Genomic DNA, 18627 nt, shown 5'->3' with positions numbered 1-18627 from the left:
TAAAATGGCTGCACTCGCTCCAGAACCCCTCTGGACGTCTGGCAAGATGGGCACTGGAATTGCAACAATATAATTTCGAGATAGAATACCGAAAAGGAGCACAGAACGTGGTAGCCGACGCACTCTCCCGCTGCCCGCTACAACACGCCGATGATGACATTTTGTACACCATAACCAACGGAACAAACGACTGGCACGAGAGGAAAGCAAGACAGGTGCGGGAAAAACCTCAAGCACATCCAGATTACCAAATCGTCGATAACCGACTCTTCCGCCACATTTCCCCGAGAAATCAACTCTCGCGGTCACCGCAATGGAAGCTGTGCATCCCAGCCGACCGACGAGAGGACGTACTACAAGAAGTCCATGACGCCGCCGCCGCCGGACATCTCGGGGTGAAGAAGACGCTTAAGAGAGCACAACAGAACTATTACTGGCCCGGGATGTTCCGCGATGTTCTCAAACACGTACGGAAGTGTATCAGATGCGCAGAATACAAAGTCGAGCAAAGACGCCCAGCAGGATTGATGGCAACCATGCAATCATCACGGCCGTGGGAAATAGTAACCGCTGACTTCGTGGGACCACTGCCCCGTTCCAAGCAAGGAAATACTTGTCTCCTCGTCATGGTGGATAAATTCTCCAAGTGGGTGGAGTTGATCCCAGTGCGCCAAGCGACAACGACAAGCGTAATCAAAGCACTCCAAGAAAGAGTCATATACCGATTTGGCTGCCCGAAAACCTTCCTCACCGACAATGGTAAACAATTCGTCGGGAAGGCATTAGCAGCGTTTTTGAACGACCACCGCATCGATCACAAGTTTACGGCAGCTTACGCCCCGCACGAAAACCCCACCGAGCGAACCAACCGAGTCGTGAAAACCATGATAGCTCAGCGATGCAAGGACGACCACCGCACCTGGGACCAGGAGATTCCGCAAATAGCATTCGCGATAAACACGGCTAGCCACGAGTCGACAACAGCATCAGCAGCAGAAATCAACTTCGGTAGAGACCTTACAGCACCGCAGCAAGTGCGCACGGAGGGAGCAGTACCAGCAGAGCCACCAACCGTACCACCGTCCATCACCAAGTTATGGGACGAGATAAAAGGGCACCTAGCCAAAGCTTCAAAGCAACAGAAAAAACACTACGACTTACGCAGACGGCAATGGAAGCCACGCATAGGCGAGCAGGTGATGAAAAGGGACCACCCACTCTCATCCGCGGCCGACAAATTCGCCCAGAAGTTAGCACCAAAATTTTCCGGCCCGTACTTGGTGATGGAATATGTTTCCACGAACACGGTGAAAGTAGGCCACCCGGGGCAAACAAAGCAACAACACGCGCACTTGCAAGATTTAAAGCCGTACAAATTCTAAACAACCCTCGTTTTGCTTACTCATTCCAGGAACCAACTGTCCAACAATGAGTCGAAAACAGCGGCAACACACACCACCGGACTCACCGAAACCGATACGCCCGTGGCGCCCGCCGTTTGAGGCAACAGTGTGGCCGGCAAACAAACCAAAGATTCAGAGAATCCAAATTTTTCATGGGCCACCAATAGAGCAACTAATGGCCATAAAAGAAGACCCGCAACCAGAGCCACAGGGACGGGGCGACACCGAACACAACGAAATGAAGAAAACGACATACGAAGAGGGGCACCCCGATCCCGAAAAATTTTTCGGGGAACTAAAACTAAAACGCCCGACAAAACGGAGCAAAAAGTGCTGGAAATTTTATTGGAAGAACCAGCGCGTCAAGGTGAAGATGATGGGCGAGAACCGGGCGAAAGTCTCGCTGATGGGAATCAACCGAATGGTACAAATCGAATGAGACAGCAAGAGAAGAGGCCGCCGCATTTCTTTTTTATATTTTTATATTTTCATACCTTTTACAAAAACTTGTTAGATTTAAGTCAGAAATGAATTGTAAATTATTTTCACAAAAAAAAAAAAAAAAAAAAAAAAAAAAAAATACATACATACATATCTACATAACATTAAAAGGGGAACAAGAGAAGTACGACAACGGACACAGTTTAGTACGACTCCACCCCCGACAAAAAAAAAAAAAAAAAAAAAAAAAAAAAAAAAAAAAAAACAACAACAACAACAAAACAGTGGAACATTTTTTTTTGAACAATTACAATAACATTAACTCTGTTAGATATAAGTGGAATGACTCTGTATATTTTTGGGAAAAAAAATTTTTTTTTTAAATAAAGTGCTTCGCCCACATGCACACCGGCACAAGACCTAGGCCATGCCTGGAAATCCATCTTTCCACACCGCAGCTTTCCGTCAACCGAAGTGGGAGGGGGACTGTAACGTAGCGTTACAATAAACCACTTGTACTTATGCTTGTATAGCATAGTCAACAACCACTAATAGCAAACCAATGAAAAAGCACAATAATGGTGCGTTGACTTCTCAACCAGTTTCTATAGCATAGCCAAAAACCACTTGTATAGCATAGTCAACAACCACTGATAGCAAACGAATGAAAAAGCACAATAATGGTGCGTTGACTTCTCAACCAGTTTGCGGCACCACCCATATAAACATTGAATTTGCATTTTTGCAATTCAGTCCTCGCAGGTGAGCCAGCGGGAGTGGTTGTCTTTTTAAAGACAAAATTGCCACTCCGGCTAGCTAGCCGAGTGGAGGGGGGCGCTGTCATGGCGCGGGTCACCCTCCACCAGAGTTGGACGACGCGAGTGGTGTCTTCGGACTATCCTTCCCTCCGTCGCCCACCCTGGTGTTGAGCGGCCCGCTGCCTTAATGACCAAATAACCCCCCTCCCCGCGGCTCGGACTGAGCGGAAGGGGCGCTGTCATGGCGCGAGTCACCCTTCACCTGGGCTGGACGACGCGAGTGGTGTCTTCGGACTATCCTTCCCTCCGTCGCCCACCCTGGTGTTGAGCGGCCCGCTGCCTTAATGACCAAATAACCCCCTCCCCCCTCAGCTCTGATTTTAGTAGGCTGGCCGGAGCGGAGGAACCACTCCCTCTAGTTAGCTGGGGAGAAGAGGGTGCGGCCGTGGCGCGAGTCACCCCCTGCTGCACCAGGATGACGCGAGTGGTGTCTTCGGACTACCCTTCCCTCCGTCGTCCTGGTCTGGTAAGGAATGACTCGCCGCCCGAACGACCGCACGACCCCCTCTCCGCAGCTCTGGTTTCGGCCGTGAGCCGATGCGTGCGCACAAGGGGCTACCGCTGTGCCGTTAAGGTGCACTTCCCCTCCGCCACGGGTCGACCCACGGCGCCTCGGCTGGTACAACCCCACCCCCCTTACGCACCTTCTACTAGTGTGCAAGTAGGGAGGCGGGGGTGTCCAGCGGTGAAACCAGCACTAACCCGAGTCCTCGCAGTTTCTCCCGCAGGTGACTGACCCCGCCGATTACCAAGCCTGCCGAAGACGTTCGATCAGCCCGATCCTGCCGAAGCCGACCGACCAATACAAGTCCGCTGGTACGTCCATCCTATCCCGCCCGGAACACGCTGCCGCTGTCCAGGTAAACCCCGTCGCCAGCCCATCTCCCCTCTCACCACGGCCCTGGTACGCGCTCCGTAGCCCACCGCCGCATCGTCGCCCCTCTGGTGCCGCCGCTGCTACGACGTCCGTTGGCCGTCCGCCATCATACCGCCGTTAGGCTGCTGCATCCGTCACGCCGCTGCTACGACGTCCGTTGGCCGTCCGCCATCCTACCGCCGTTAAGCCGCTGCATCCGTCCCGCCACTGCGACGACGACCGTTGGCCGTTCGCCACCCTACCGCCGTTAAGCCGCTGCATCCGTCACGCCGCTGCTACGACGTCCGTTGGCCGTCCGCCATCCTACCGCCGTTAAGCCGCTGCATCCGTCCCGCCACTGCGACGACGACCGTTGGCCGTCCGCCATCCTACCGCCGTTAAGCCGCTGCATCCGTCCCGCCACTGCGACGACGACCGTTGGCCGTCCGCCATCCTACCGCCGTTAAGCCGCTGCATCCGTCCCGCCACTGCGACGACGACCGTTGGCCGTCCGCCATCCTACCGCCGTTAAGCCGCTGCATCCGTCCCGCCACTGCGACGACGACCGTTGGCCGCTTGCCATCCTACCGCAGTTAAGCCGTTGCTTCTATCCCGCCGCTGCCTCCGTACCGCCGTACCAGTCCGTCCGTTACCCGCCCGTTCAGCCGCCCTACCGAGCCTCCGTTAGTCGACGCTCCGCCCCCCTCGCCATCTTGCGACGGAAAGCTGCTGTCCGCCTAATATCTCCAGCCGTGTGTGCGTGTGTTCGTAACACATAAATATTGTGTATTTATTCAGTAGGGGTTTGTGGGACCTTTACTCGACTCTGGATTGACTGAGCGTTACCCCAGCCTTAGACAAAACCCACCTCATACATAGAAAAAGTGTTCGAATATGATAATAAATTAATAAAGTCTGAAGAAAATAAACAGCCCAAGTGTATGAAACCGCGTTCCAATTGCATAATAAAATCCTTCTGCCAACTTATAAAAAATAGGGAATTAGAAATAATAGAACTAAATATGGATACAATAATTGGAAAAAAATGCAAAAACTCTGTTAATAAATCAAACATGTACTAATGATGAAATTCTTGTAAACGAAAATAATTTAATAAGATACAACAACTGTTCAATAAGAATGATTATTATTTCTCAAACTCTATTGAAAAAATACAAGAAAAAATTTCCAGTGTAAAATATGAAAAAAATCAAAACTTTTCAAAAAAGATGCAATTTTTTGATTCTGATTGCTGTAATAATTCTTATATGCGTTGTTGTATTTAAACATAAAAATATTAAAATTAAATTAAATAGCAGAAACCAGGAGAATTCTAATCTAAAAGGGGGAGTAGTTATGTATAATGCCAATAACCCCCCAATTACCAATAATTCGTCAACTTATCTAAGTGCAGACTCAGCACAAGACGATATCGACAAATTCATATTAAGCATTACAAAATAAATAAAAGTAACTTCCGGCCCAATATAAAATTATAGTCATTGCATAATTTAAGTAAACAATTCAGGTTAATTAGTAGTAAGCATTTTCACCATTGTACATTTACGCTTTCTTTTAATTTGGAATAAAGAAAAGAATTCAGTTTTGTTTTGGAGTCTCTCGACTTAAAGTCTATTTTCGGTTGTTAATTTATTTAAGCCGTTGCCTTTGGTATTTTTTAAAAAATCCGCTTGCCGCGAACACGACGAAATTCGTGTGACCATTTTATGTATCTCTATTTCTGTTCAGCAGACGCAGCAGTACCAACTCCAAAGACCGGGGTTAGATTCGAAGTCTGTCTGGAGTAGGTGAACGAGGGACAATCCTTCCGCAAAAAGCTGCTCCTGAAAATTTTTGAACTGTGTGCGAGATCTTGAGGCAAAGCCCCCGGATCTTTCCGAAATGGCCAACACGTTGATTTCCTTAGATACATACAAACAAAAGCTTTCTTAAATATTATTTTTTTAAATAGAAAAAATCAAGCTCTTTAAACTAAGAACACCGGCGTATGCCGGCGCGCCGCCCACGCCGCCGCCGCCGGTATATAATAGAGTCTACGCCGCCGCCGCCGATAAAGTGATCGGCGTAAACCTCTATTACAAGCACTGGCAGAGAATAGCTTAACCTGCAGCCGTGTTAACTTTATATTGACAGCCAAGCAGCAATTAAGGCATTAATCTCGCATAGCACAGCATCTAAATGCGTGTTAGAGTGTAAGCAGTTTCTGGAGAGCATCGGGACAGGGAAAAGTATACATCTATATTGGGTCCCAGGGCATATGGGAATAGATGGGAATGAAAAAGCGGATGAAATAGCTAAAAAGGGTGCATCCCTTGAAGCTTGCTCCGTAGACGTCCCAATTGGACTGGGCGAGATTAAGCGAAGACGAGAGGCGCACATGATCGACCAAGCAGGAAAGGCGTGGGTCCAAGCACGGGGATGTAAAGTGTCGAAGATTATGTGTAGGTCTCACAACCTTAGACTAACAAAGTTGGTTCAATCATTAAAAAGAGGGGACGGTGGACTTCTGACTGGACATTGCCTTCTGGCGTCACGTGCCGTTAAATTAGGGTTGGTCTGTGGTAGCAGATGAAGGAAGTGCTGGTTGGAGGAGGAAACAATCGAGCGCGTTTTGCACTCGTGCCCTGCGCTTGCCAGGCTAATACTCCAGCTATTGGGAGTAATATAGCTCTCAGATTTATGAGCATCAAGTGGCATAGGTCCTAGAAAGCTTCAAGTATTTGCCGAGAGGACGGAGGTTTTTTATAACATAGGTCCTGGTTTTTGATAGGGTTTTTGAGTTTGGTCGTTAAATAAACGTCTAGTAACACTAGGGTCTCATTAAGTCTATGTGAGGCCCTCATGGACCGGACAGTTCAATCTAACCTAACCTAAGCCTGAAAGTTTGCTGGAACTCTGACAACTTTCAATGTTTTCCATAAGAAACAATACTCATAGCTTCCAATTTTTAACTTATAGTAACGCTTCTCCCTTCCCCTCTGCCGTCAGTCTTCTTAGCCTCAAAACTCTTTACTATGACAATTACACAATAGGTTAATGAACGTTGAAACGACATAAATTTGTTTCGTACGTCCGTTTAAACTGCATGACTGTTAAGGTATCACGTTTATCTTGAAGTGGACATGCACAGTTTGTTAAGTGTTTTACAGGTGTCATAAATGACAGTAATCCATCACAAATCAAATACAGCAGCGAGTAGAAAAATAGCTTTGGCAATTTTTATCAAATTTTGTCACTTTAATTATTAATTTTTATACTCAGCGTGCTTTGCACACAGAGTATATTAACTTTGATTGGATAACGGTTGGTTGTACAGGTATAAAGGAATCGAGATAGATATAGACTTCCATGTATCAAAATCATCAGTATCGAAAAAAATTTGATTGAGCCATGTCCGTCCGTCCGCCCGTTAACACGATAACTTGAGTAAATATTGAGATATCTTCACCAAATTGGGTACACGAGCTTATCTGGACCCAGAATAGATTGGTATTGAAAATGAGCGTAATCGGATGATAACCACGCCCACTTTTTATATATATATAATTTTGGAAAACTCAAAAAACTTGACTATTTAGTAAATAATACACCCAGAATGTTGAAATATGACATGTGGATTGCTATTGAGACTCTTGATAAAAATTTGAAAACAAATTTTAAATGGGCGTGGCACCACCCACTTGTGATAAAATCAATTTTACAAATATTATTAATCATAAATCAAAAATCCTTAAACCTATCGTAACAAAATTCGGCAGAGAGGTTGCCTTTACTATAAGGAATGCTTTGAAGAAAATCTAACGAAATCGGTTAAGGACCACGCCCATTTTTATATAAAAGATTTTTAAAAGAGTCGTGGACGAATAAAATAAGCCATATCTTTGCAAAAAAGAGCTTTATATTAATGGTATTTCATTTCCGAAGTGGATTTATAACTATAAATAGGAAAAACTTCAAATTTTCAAAAATGGGCGTGCCACCGCCCCTTTTATGACTAAGCAATTTTCTATGTTTCGGGAGCCATAACTCTAAGAAAAATTAACATATCGCAATGAAATTGTGTACACAAATTTCCCCTATGGCAGGAAATATTTCTAGTAAATATGGACGGGATCGGTTAAAGACTACGCCCACTTTTATATAAAACAAGTTTAAAAGGGTCGTATACTAGAATAATAAGTTATAACTTAGCAAAAAATTGTTTTGAATGATATCTCACTTATCAAGTTTTATTGCAAGAGGAAATGGGGAGAAATTTTTTTTTAAACGGGCGGTACCACGTGTTATGTAGAAAAGTAATTTATCTGTGATGAAATGTACAATTGAAGATCACGCTGAGTATATATGTTCGGTTATACCCGAACTTAGCCTTCGCCTTCCTTACTTGTTTATTTTCGGTTTTATAAGCAATATGAATTTTGCAACTGAAACTAAGCAAATCAATCTCAAAATCGAGAAAATTTTACAAATATTTCCAACTTTTTATTTGGAGTTCCTAAATTTCAGTAGATCAGTAGACTGACTAAATCGGAAAAAAAATTTGGTTACCATTTTTTATCCATGAGCCTATCAGTTCTATGGGTGAAATGTACTTTTGCAATGACCTTAAGTAAAGTTATCGCAATAAAATCTTGCATAGGTGCTGCGTCTTCTGGCCACAATTATGGATCCCAATAAAAAACGGCCAAATCGGAATTTAACCACGCCCCTTTTCTTATAAATATAATTTTCGATGTTTCAACATCAAGTCCATATATTCTCTTCAAATTTGGTTTCCTGTATAGAGCTGATTTGATCTGCATAAAATTGAAAAATGGGCGGGGCGATGCTAACTATAGCGATATGTTGACGGTGAAACATATAACGTGAGATATCCGTAAATTATATAGCTAGAATGACAAAATTTATGAGCAACTATCTCTGGAGTGCTACTTAAAATACGTATTTTAAAAATTAAAAGTGGGCGTAGCACGCCTTCTTAGGCAGCTGAAACCTTTTAATAAATAATTGCGCCGACTTTCTCTTTTAATTTTTTTTATGAAATTATAGAGCTCTAAGTTAGTACACAGCTGTGTGTCTAATTAAACCAAAACATAAAAATTTGTGTATTACATAATGCCTGTATGTTTCTGTATGCATTATTTCCACTTTACTTAGAAATCATTTTCAGGGACTAGAAAATACACCTTTTTCCACTTTTTTTATTTTTCTTCAAGGTGTAGGAATACATACTTATGGTATTACGTTACGACGTAGGGTACACTAAGTCGTATGTGAACACAGCCTAAGTACTGGCTACAACTTAAGTTATGTTTATGAAATAGCGAGTAAGATTCGTTTGAAAAAACTAGAGAATAAGAAAAAAAATGTACACGCCATTTTGGGAAAAATAAAGAAGTCATTCGATTTTGGACACCGAAGTGATCGCAAGTGAATTTTATTCCTCGCGAAAACACATACTACTGCAAAGGTTTTTTATTTTTGTATTTAATTTTTTCCTAATTTTTTTTTTTCAGTGTTACTTTGTTTTAAATATTTTCCCAAATTCTTTGGTTTGATTTAATTTTAAATTTTTTCAGCTTCTTTTGATTTTTTATTTTCGCAATAACTATTTATCTATATTCTTTTATTTAATTATGTTGTTTTATTTTTTTTTTTTTTTTTTGTATTTTATATATTTTTTACAGTTATATTTTATTATTTAAATTTTTTTAATCCTTTGTATATTTCATTTGGCCTTTTTATTTCATCTTTTTATTTTTATTTATTATTTGGTTTTTTATTTTATTTTTTTATCTTTTTGTAGCTTTTTGATCGACGCGATCGATCAAATACTTTCATTTGTTCCTGAGGAAGTTTTCAGATTGAAACAGAAATATCGACCAATGAATTAAATATATAATTCCATAAAAATACATGGTGTTTTATTCCTGCGGCCTTAAGCTCAAAAGACTACAAAATTATACAAATATATAAAGCTTTTTTATTTTATTTAATATTGTCACGGAAATTAGCATCGCTAAGTTATACCATCACTAAGGCGATGCTAAGGCCACGATAAGCAGTATTTACGTCAATAATCAAATCATGTATACACATATATAAGGCAGCCGAAAGATGTCACACACAGATGCATTTACTTATACGCCTATGTATGCGCGAGAGACTGTAAACTACAAACATTCACATCAATAATTCAATCATTATGTATCTACATAAACGAATAAATAATTGCGTCTACACATATGTACGTATACGAGCAGCGGAGCGGCAATGCACAAACACATGCATATATCTTATCTGAGTTGTCACAAGAGAGAGCAATAATTTGTTCACGTAGTTGTGGCTGGCGATTTCGTAGCCGAAACTAACTAGTAAGTTCTGAAAATCGAAGAGCCTAGAAGTATGCAGCGTAAACTATAAAAGCGGGGCAGGCGAGTAAGAAGTAATTCAGTTTGATTTGAGATTTCGATTAAGCGCTATCTAGCGAGCTATAGCAGAATTATTTTGAATAGCAGAGTTTCATTTGAGCTATCAATCAGTTTGGTTATTAAGCTTGCTATTCGTTGCAAAGTATAAGTGTTATTGTGAAGTACTGTAATAAAGGCCATTTTTAAATTTTCAATATTGGAGTTATTTATTCAACAGTTTAGCGATACGAACTTAGCAGAGGGTTGCAAATAAAAGGATTTGCAAGTAAATTCGTTACAATTGGTGTCAGAAGAAGAATTGTTGAATAAATTCCAGCAGACAACAACGACATGGCAAAGTTCAGTGAATTGAAGATCCAGCAACTGAAAAAGGAGTTGGAGAACCGTGGATTAAATACAACTGGCAATAAGATCGAACTTCAAGCACGGCTACGAGAGGTAATGGAATCGCAAGGAATTGATGTGGACGAGTTTGTCTTTTATCCTGATGGGGACGAGACAGCAACAAAAATTGAAGAGAAAAACGAAACATCCCAGACAGTTACGAGCACAGACCTGAACATGATATTGGCTGCAATAACTGCTCAAACATCGACAGTGGCATCTCAGCTGGAATCAGAGGAGGCACGTATAACATCCAAGATGGAGGCACAGGAGGCACGCATTTCAGAAATGTCGTCACAAATGTCATCTCAACTGGAATAGCAGGAGAACCGTATAACAGCGAAGATTGAAGCCCAAGAGACACGTATAACATCAAAGATTGAAGCACAAGAAACACGGATATTCGAAATGTCGGCGCAAATTTCAGCACAGATATCATCGCAGATCTCTGCTTAACTGGAAGAGCAAGAAGAACGTATTTCCTCGAAGTTGGAGGCGCAATGTACAAAAATTTTACAGTTTGAAGAAAAAATCGAGGCCGAGGTGGATGCTTTGAGAGGACGTATAGAGCAGTTGCAACTAAATCGCCCAGCAGTTTCAACGGGTAATACAAAGGTAAAAACACCATCCTTTGACGGTTCTGTTCCTTTCCAGGTCTTTAAGCTACAATTTGAGAAGACCGCAACAGTGAACAATTGGAATGCTGAAGATAAAGTTGCTGCATTGTTCGTAGCTTTAAAACGACCAGCTGCGGAAATCTTACAGGCCATCACAGAGTACAAGCGGAACCACTACGAAACATTGATGAGCGCTTTAGAGAGACGTTACGGAAGCGAGCATAGGAAACAGATATTCCAAATTGAGTTGCAAAACCGCTACCAAAATGAGACATTGCAGGAGTTTGCTTCAGATATTGAAAGATTGGCTCATCTTGCAAATGCAGACGCACCCTTGGAATACACTGAAAGGGTAAAAATCCAGAGCTTCATAAATGGCATACGAGATGTGGAAACGAAGCGAGCTACATACGCAAACCCAAAACTGACATTTGCTGAAACGGTATCACATGCATTGACTCAGGAAACGGCCTCACTATTGAGTAAACCAGCATACAAAGCTCATCGTGTGGAAGTGGAAAAACCAGATTGGGTAGACACAATTTTGGAAGCACTGAAGGGATCACAACAGAAAAATGCCGGAGTCATTAAATGTTTCAAGTGCGGCAACCCAGGTCATATTGCACGACATTGCAGCACCGGTTCCAATAGCTCCAACAATGTGGGTGGCCGTAAACGCAGAGCTGAAGGAGATGAGCAAATCTCCAAGTCCACTCAATCGTTAAACTAAAGCGAGTCAGCGGCAAGGGGCGACAGTTGGCTCCCTCAATTTAATGCCCCATAATCTCTATCTCTATTGGAAGAAGGTCAAACAATCTTACTGTCGGAGGACATGTGGATGGAAAGGAACGTTTACTGACTGTAGATACGGGTGCATCTCATTCCATCATTCGAGCGGATTTAGTCAACAAGAAAATAAGACCATTGCATGGACCAAGATTGCGTACAGCCACTGGAGAAGACAGCACGGTTCTAGGAGAAGTATCATGTGAAGTCGCAATTGGGAACGTCACGGTAGTACACAATTTTATAGTGGCAGAGATTGTTGATGAAATCATAATTGGAGTGGACTTCTTAATCGACCAGGGCATCAAGATCGACATGCAAAGCAAGACGATGCGATATAAGAACATGGATGTACCACTTAATTTCGGCTACGAGAGAGGCTACAGCAGTAAACGAGTGCTGGTGGAAGAGAGTCAGCGAATACCACCAAAATCCGAAGCAGTCATCTGGGCAAAGGTTGATGGAGATTGTGGGACAAACAAATTGTGGGTTGTCGAAGCAGCAAACAAATCAGCACTGAACACACTTGTAGGAAAAACCCTGGCTATGACAAAACAAGATGGACGTGTTCCGGTAAGAGTACTCAATGAGTTCAATTCACCACTCAAACTGACTAAAGGAGCTATTTTGGGAAGATGCCAAGAGGCTGAAGTAGTTATTAACTGTGAACAGCTCCAGGAACACGTTTCAGCTAGTAATACTAATCTTTCAAATGACATCACGACATGGACGCAGGGGCTAGAGGACGCATATCAGAGTAAGGCAAAACAACTGTGCTGGTATTTTTATACCTTTCATGAACTTGAAATGGTATATTGACTTTGGTCTGAAGTTTGTAACTTATCCCTCAAATTTTGAGATATCTCAATAAAATTTGGCACAAGGATATATTTTTGTATTATATTAGACATTTGTCGGATTCGGTAGGATCGGACGACTATAACATATATCTCCCATACAACCGATCGTTCAGATAGAAAGATTTTTGGCCATTTCTCGCTTAATTGAGAAAGTATAAACGTGAAACTCGGTGATATATATTCTAATATATCATAGAAGATTTTCTGAAAAAATCACTTTGATCGGAGCTATATATAGTATATATACCATACAACCGATCGTTCAGATAGAAAGGTTTTTGGCCATTTCTCCCTTAGTTTCCAATATAAAAACGTTAAACTTGGTGATATTTAATCTAATATATTGTAACGAATTTACTTGCAAATCCTCTTATTTGCAATCCTCTGCTAAGTTCGAATCACTAAACTGTTGAACAAATAACTCCAATTTGTAGTAATGCAAAATGGCCTTTATTAAAGTACTTCACAATAACACTCAAACTGTGGAACGAATAGCTTGCTTAATAACCACACTGATTGATAGCTCAATGAAACTCTGCTATTCAAAATAATACTGCTATTGCTCGCTAGATATCGTCTTAATCGGAACTGCTTGACAACTCAAATCAAACTGAATTACTTCTTACTCGCTTGCCCCGCTTTTATAGTTTACACTGCATACTTCTAGGCTCTTCGATTTCCAGAACTTACTAGTTGTTTCGGCTACAAAATCGCCAGCCACAACTACGTGCACCAATTATTGCTCTCTCTTGTGACAACTCAGATAAGATATATGCATGTGTTTGTGCATTGCCACTCCGCTGCTCGTATACGTACATATGTGTAAACGCAATTGTTTTTTCGTTTATGTAGATACATAAAGATTGAATTATTGATGTGAATGTTTGTAGTTTACAGTCTCTCGCGCGCACATAGGCATATAAGTAAATGCATCTGTGTGTGACATCTCTCTGGGCTGCCTTATATATGTGTATACTTGATTTGATTATTAACGTAAATACTGCTTGGCATGGCCTTAGCATCGCCTCAGTGATGGGATAATTTAGTGATGCTAATATCCGTGACACTGCCCTCCACCTAAGTCTGATCGTCCCGATCAGACAATTCTCTCGATCTAAACGTTGCCAGCCTTTCCAAATGGACCACTTTCATTTTGGTTCGTGGTTTACCGATGGTTTGTATGCGGTACACTACATCGTTGATCCGTTTTACAACTTTGTATGGGCCTTCCCAATTACACTGCAATTTCGGGGACAAACCTTTTTTACGTTGTGGGTTGTATAACAGCACCAAATCTCCTTCCTGAAAACCTTGTGAATTAATTGCTTTATCATATCTGGCTTTCATCTTTCATCTAAACACTCATAGCTCTTCTTCCAAATCACTAGTGGATTTCCTGACATTTCTCTCCGCATTGGCATCTATCCCAAACTTCAAATCAGCTGGCAGTCTAAGGTCATTGCCAAAAATTACTTTTGCAGGGGTTTGGCTCGTTGTCTCATGCACTGCTGATCGGTAAGCCATCAAGAATAATGGTATGCGGGTATCCCATTCTTTATGGTACTTGTCTACTACTTTCCTTAAGTGCTCCTCCAATGTTCTATTGAATCGTTCTACCATACCATCGGATTGAGGATGCAATGCAGTTGTCCGTGTTTTTCGAATGCCCAATGACTTACACATTTCCTGGAACACAGCTGATTCGAAATTCCTGCCTTGGTCAGAATGTAACTCCATTGGTACACCATACCTTGCAACCCATTCGTTTTTAACCACTTCTGCTACTGTTTCTGCTTCTTGGTTTGGGATTGGGTATACCTCTGGCCATTTACTGAAATAATCCATAACCACCAGTACGTATTTGTTTCAGAACCCAATAGAATCTCCGTTTAATCTTCTCGAGCGTCTTCGTGATTCCAAGATGACCTCCGCTTGGACCATTATGCAGCTCGCTGAGCACGTCAGGAATCCTCTTTCTGGGAACAACTATTAGTTTATTCTTGTATTTACCATCCTCACTCTCCCATACTCGATGAAGGCAACCGGATATCAATTCTAAACTGTTCCACTGTGCCCAATATGACTTCGCAATGGTACTCTCTGCTGACACCTCTTCTCTGTTTGGTCTTTCATTTCGTTCGAGCCCTTGCATAACACGTGACAGATCTGCATCTTCTAGCTGGCACTTTCTTAGCTGTTCTTTGTCCCATTCATCTGTACATGTTATATTCATTAGCCGGACATCTATAATGTCTTCTTTAGCCTCGGCTTTTGTACAGTGCTTACATTGCAAACTACATGGTCTTCGTGACATTGCATCAGCATTTGCATGGGTACTACCTTTTCGATGCTCAATGGAAAAGTCGTAGCTTTGTAGTCGCTCGATCCACCGTGCCAATTGTCCTTCCGGATTACGGAACTGCAGAAGCCATTTCAACGCTGCGTGATCTGTCCTGACACGGAATCGCTGGCCGTAGAGGTATTTGTGAAAATGTTTAATGCACTCTACCAATGCCAACAGCTCTCTCCGCGTAACACAGTAGTTCCTCTCTGGTTTTCCAATCGAACGGCTGTAATATGCAACTACCTTCTCCTGTCCATCGACCAGTTGTGATAACCTCCTATAGCATATCCACTCGCATCTGTATCTAGAATAAATGTTGCTCCTGGAATCGGATATGCTAACATTGGGGCAGTGCACAAACGCTCCTTCAATGTTTGGAAAGCCACTTCTTGCTCCTTCTTCCATTCAAAAGCTTTGTTTTTTCTTGTAAGCTCATGGAGGCTATGGGCTACGCTGGAAAAATTTGGTACAAATCGGCGGTAATATGTGCACAGCCCAAGAAAACTTCTCAATTCATGTAGGTTCTGTGGTCTTGGCCAATCCTTTACAGCCTCTATTTTTTCGTTCGCAGTGCAGATGCCCTCTGTCGTTACCTTGTGACCCAAATAATTGACTTCCTTTTTAAACAGCGCACACTTTTTGGGACTTAACTTCAGACCAGCGCCAGCTATTCTTTGGAAAACTTCCTCCAAGTTCTTAAGATGTTCATCGAAATTCTTGCCCAATACGATGATGTCGTCCAGGTACACCAAGCATGTTTTCCAATGTAGCCCTTTCAATACCTGATCCATGAGTCTCTCGAAAGTAGCTGGTGCATTACATAGTCCAAAGGGCATTACTGTAAATTGCCAAAGACCATCTCCGACGCTGAAGGCTGTTTTCTCTTTGTCTTCCTCCTTCACCTCCACTTGCCAGTAGCCGCTTTTCAAGTCCAGTGTGGAAAACCACTTCGTACCAGAGAGCGAGTCCAGAGTGTCGTCAATTCTTGGCAATGGGTAGCTATCCTTTTTAGTAACGTCATTCAACTTCCGGTAGTCCACGCAAAACCTCATTTTTCCATCCTTCTTCTTTACAAGTACTACCGGTGAGCTCCAGGGACTAGCTGATGGTTCGATGACGCCGCTGTCGCTCATTTCTTGTATAATTTAACTCACAACTTCCCGCTTCGCCAGTGGAACACTACGTGGAGCTTGACGGATCGGCCTCGCATCTCCAGTGTCAATTTGATGTTTCACAACGTTGGTGCGGCCTGGTTTAGAACCATCCTGGTCAAATATGTTCGCGTACTTTAGGAGCAGTTGTTTTGCCTTACTCTGATATGCTTCCTCTAGCCCCTGCGTCCATGTCTTGATGTCATTTGAAAGATTAGTATTACTAGCTGAAACGTGTTCCTGGAGCTGTTCACAGTTAATAACTACTTCAGCCTCTTGGCATCTTCCCAAAATAGCTCCTTTAGTCAGTTTGAGTGGTGAATTGAACTCATTTAGTACTCTTACCGGAATACGTCCATCTTGTTTTGTAATAGCCAGGGTTTTTCCTACAAGTATGTTCAGTGCTGATTTGTTTGCTGCTTCGACAACCCACAATTTGTTTGTCCCACAATCTCCATCAACCTTTGCCCAGATGACTGCTTCGGATTTTGGTGGTATTCGCTGACTCTCTTCCACCAGCACTCGTTTACTGCTGTAGCCTCTCTCGTAGCCGAAATTAAGTGGTACATCCATGTTCTTATATCGCATCGTCTTGCTTTGCATGTCGATCTTGATGCCCTGGTCGATTAAGAAGTCCACTCCAATTATGATTTCATCAACAATCTCTGCCACTATAAAATTGTGTACTACCGTGACGTTCCCAATTGCGACTTCACATGATACTTCTCCTAGAACCGTGCTGTCTTCTCCAGTGGCTGTACGCAATCTTGTTCCATGCAATGGTGTTATCTTCTTGTTGATTAAATCCGCTCGAATGATGGAATGAGATGCACCCGTATCTACAGTCAGTAAACGTTCCTTTCCATCCACATGTCCTCCGACAGTAAGATTGTTCGATCTTCTTCCAATCTGCGAGATAGAGATTATGGGGCATTCAATTACGGGAGCCAGCTGTCGCCCCTTGCGGCTGACTCGATTTAGTTTAACGATTGAGTGGTCTTGGAGATTTGCTCATCACCTTCTTCTCTGCCTTTACGACCACCCACATTGTTGGAGCTATTGGGACCGCTGCTGCAATGTCGTGCAATATGACCTGGGTTGCCGCACTTGAAACATTTAATAACTCCGGCATTTTTCTGTTGTGATCCCTTCAATGCTTCCAAAATTGTGTCTACCCAATCTGGTCTTTCCACTTCCACACGATGAGCTTTGTATGCTGGTTTACTCAATAGTGAGGCCGTTTCCTGGGTCAATGCATGTGATACCATTTCAGCAAATGTCAGCTTTGGGTTTGCGTATGTAGCTCGCTTCGTTTCCACGTCCCGTATGCCATTTATAAAACTCTGGATTTTTACCCTCTCGGTGTATTCCACGGGTGCGTCCGCATTTGCGAAATGAGCTAACCTTTCAACATCCGAGGCAAACTCCTGCAAAGTCTCATTCGCTCTTTGGTGACGGTTTTGCAACTCAATTTGGAATATCTGTTTCCTATGCTCGCTTCCATAACGTCGTTCTATAGCAGCCATCAATGTTTCATAACTGTTCCGTTCATACTCTGGAATCGTCTGTAAGATTTCCGCTGCAGGCCCTTTCAATGCCACGAACAGTGCAGCAACTTTATCTTCCGCATTCCAGTTGTTCACTGCTGCGGTCTTCTCAAACTGTAGCTTGAAGACCTGGGAAGGAACAGAACCGTCAAATGATGGTGTTTTTACCTTTGGATTGCTTGCTGAAACAGCTGGGCGGTTTAGTTGTAACTGCTCCATACGACCTTTTAACGCTTCTATTTCGGCATCAATTTTGTCCTCGAGTTGTAAAATTTTTGCATCCTGCTCTTCCAGTTTCACAAAGAGCTGCGATGATACCTGTTCCGAAATTAGTCCCGACATTTCAGATATACGTGCCTCTTGCGCTTCCAGTTGAGATGCCAAATATGTCTTCTGTTCTTCCAATTGTGATGTTATACGGGTTTCCTGCGATTCCATCTTCGATGTTATGCGTGTCTCCTGCGATTCCAATTGTGATGACATGTTGGTGGATATTTGCGATGACATTTCTGTTATACGTGCCTCTTGCGCTTCCAGTTGGGATGCCAGTTGCGACGACATTGATGCTACTGTCGATGTTTGTGCAGATATTGCAGCCAATATCATGTTCAAGTCTGTGCTGGTAACCGTCTGCGATGTTTCGTTTTTCTCTTCAATTTTTGTTGTTGTTTCGTCCCCATCAGGATAAAAGACAAACTCCATTACCTCTCGTAGCCGTGCTTGAAGTTCGATCTTATTGCCGGTTGTATTTAATCCACGGTTCTCCAACTCCTTTTTCAGTTGCTGGATCCTCAATTCACTGAACTTTGCCATGTCCAAGTTGTATTCCCAATCTTCGGAATTTATTCAACAATTCCTCTTCTGACACCAATTGTAACGAATTTACTTGCAAATCCTCTTATTTGCAATCCTCTGCTAAGTTCGAATCACTAAACTGTTGAATAAATAACTCCAATTTGTAGTAATGC

The 18627-nt window shown here is 42.6% G+C and overlaps 1 protein-coding gene across 1 annotated transcript in view; it reads right to left on the bottom strand.

Annotated features, from left to right (window-relative positions):
- LOC137239546 (chaoptin) overlaps positions 1–18627 on the bottom strand; it is a 707303-nt gene that overhangs the window by 271346 nt on the left and 417330 nt on the right. The gene's annotated exons all lie outside the window — the stretch shown is intronic.

This window comes from Eurosta solidaginis, chromosome 2, assembly GCF_040869045.1.
Source record: "Eurosta solidaginis isolate ZX-2024a chromosome 2, ASM4086904v1, whole genome shotgun sequence".
NCBI classification, from domain to species: domain Eukaryota; kingdom Metazoa; phylum Arthropoda; class Insecta; order Diptera; family Tephritidae; genus Eurosta; species Eurosta solidaginis.
This window is presented reverse-complemented; position numbering and strand designations above follow the sequence as displayed.